Here is a 2,064-nt window from a genome sequence, read left to right on the forward strand (position 1 = left end):
ACAAATTCAAAATCAGTGGTTTTATTGATTCATTTTCACCTAAAGTTATCATTTCTGATTATTCATTTGGTAGTCTTGATAATATTCTCCTCTATGTTTAAAAAATTTAAGAATAATTGACATAACATGTAATGTCTGCTAAAGTGCTTGAGTTCTTACAATATATAAAATACACAGATGCTGCAATCTTTAAAAATAAGTAAAAGTTAGGGCCGGAGTGGTGGTGCAAGTGGTAAGGCTTCTGCCTTGAGCATGCTAGCTGAGGACGAACCTCAGTTTGATCCACTGTCATCCCATATGGTCCCCCAAGTCAGGAACGATTTCTGAGTGCATAGCAAGGAGTAACCACTGAGCATCACCAGGTGTGGCCAGAAAACCAACAAAATAGAAAGTAAAAGTGGGGACGGAGCAGTGGCGCAAGCGGTAGGGCATTTGCCTTCCACACAATAACCTAGGACAAACCACAGTTTGATCTCCCAGAGTCCCATATGGTCCTCATCCAGGAGCGATTTTCGAGTGTATATCCAGGAGTATCCCCTAAGCATCACGGGATGTAGCCCAAAAAGCTAAAAAAGAAAAAAGTAGAAGTGAAGAAATGTACCGTGATAAGGAGAGACCCATACCATTAAAATATAATAAATATAGAAGTGCTTATAATTCTGATTAAGTTGTCTACATCCATTAAATTTAAAAGTAATTTTAACTTGCTATTTCATGGAAACCAAAATTTTGAAACTAGAATAATATTAATGCTGAAATTTACTAAAACCATGTAAAATGCCATCATGTTAATTCATTCATTATGAAGATGAACATATTTATACAACCACCAGGGAATGTTTTTAAATTGGGTGAGGTGGTTGATTTTAACAACTTTTGAAAGAGTAAAAATGTGCAAGATTTTCTATTGAGTGATAAGTGTTTGGAGTGAATTTTTGACTAAGAAGTTCCTCCAAATATTCCATCAAGCACTTTCTTAGCTGGATCAATTGTTTGCACAAATTTCACCTCTTGAGCTATGGTGTTCATAGACTGTCCATTCTTACTATCATCTCACAAACGTGATCTAATTCTTCTGACCCTTCAGTCCAGATTCAATCCTCTCATTTTGCTTTTTACTACTTGTATCATTGCCTGTTAAATTTTATGATGATGCAATACTTTATAATTGTTTTTTCCCAGAAGCACAATCAATAGTTAAATATATGAATGTAACCATGATGTTTCAAGTATTCAACTTTTAATTTTAATGACTTATAAATTTAAATGTAACTGACATATGATATTTTACAGCTTTCTAATATTTCTCACTGTCCAGTATTCTCTCTCTTCCAAAGAGGAATAGCACCTATTATTAATAGCACCTCTTGTTTTCAGGAAGTTGGTGACTGTTCACAGAATTTGTTCATAGGAAATCTATATTAATCATATTTTCAGGTAATATTTCCTATATATCATTTTATAACACCAATGTTTATTATCTTAAAATAAATGAGCACAATTTAAATGCAAAAACGTATGAAATATTTGTGGAAAATGCAAAAGTCAGATCCTACCTGTATTTTTAAAGCACTTTTTTATTTGCAGAATCTACTCAGACTACATTCTCTCCCTTATATCATCTCAGAGATGATATGAACAGTCAAAAATAACAAAAGGCAGATGCAAAAGCAAAATATAAATCCACTCAGAAGAAGGCTTATGTGAATCTTGCTTACAGTTTCTGTTCCTATACATTTAGAAAATCTTCTATAGAAAGTACCTATAGAAATGATTTCTGACGGGTGGAGGAAAATAAGAAATGATCCCTGAAAGTATAAACTTTAGAGCATATAATTGTATCAGGAATTTATGATAAGAATAAAACTCATTAAATATTGTCAAGAGTATTCTAAGAAACTTTCATTTTTCCACTTATAGAAACTGTAATATATGTGATGTAATTTACATAACTTTCCTTAATTCACAGATACAGGAAATAGGAAAACTGGGTTTCACATTCGAACAGTAAAATTGTTGCTGTTTTCATTGTTGCTGTTGTTGCTCTGAGGACACACAGGACTT

The 2,064-nt window shown here is 32.9% G+C and overlaps 1 pseudogene; it reads right to left on the reverse strand.

Moving 5' to 3' along the window:
* Positions 1-1,589: 1,589 nt before the first annotated feature.
* On the reverse strand, positions 1,590-1,824 carry LOC126010398 (uncharacterized; annotated as a pseudogene).
* Positions 1,825-2,064: the final 240 nt, after the last annotated feature.

Source organism: Suncus etruscus, chromosome 5, assembly GCF_024139225.1.
Source record: "Suncus etruscus isolate mSunEtr1 chromosome 5, mSunEtr1.pri.cur, whole genome shotgun sequence".
In the NCBI taxonomy this organism is placed as follows: domain Eukaryota; kingdom Metazoa; phylum Chordata; class Mammalia; order Eulipotyphla; family Soricidae; genus Suncus; species Suncus etruscus.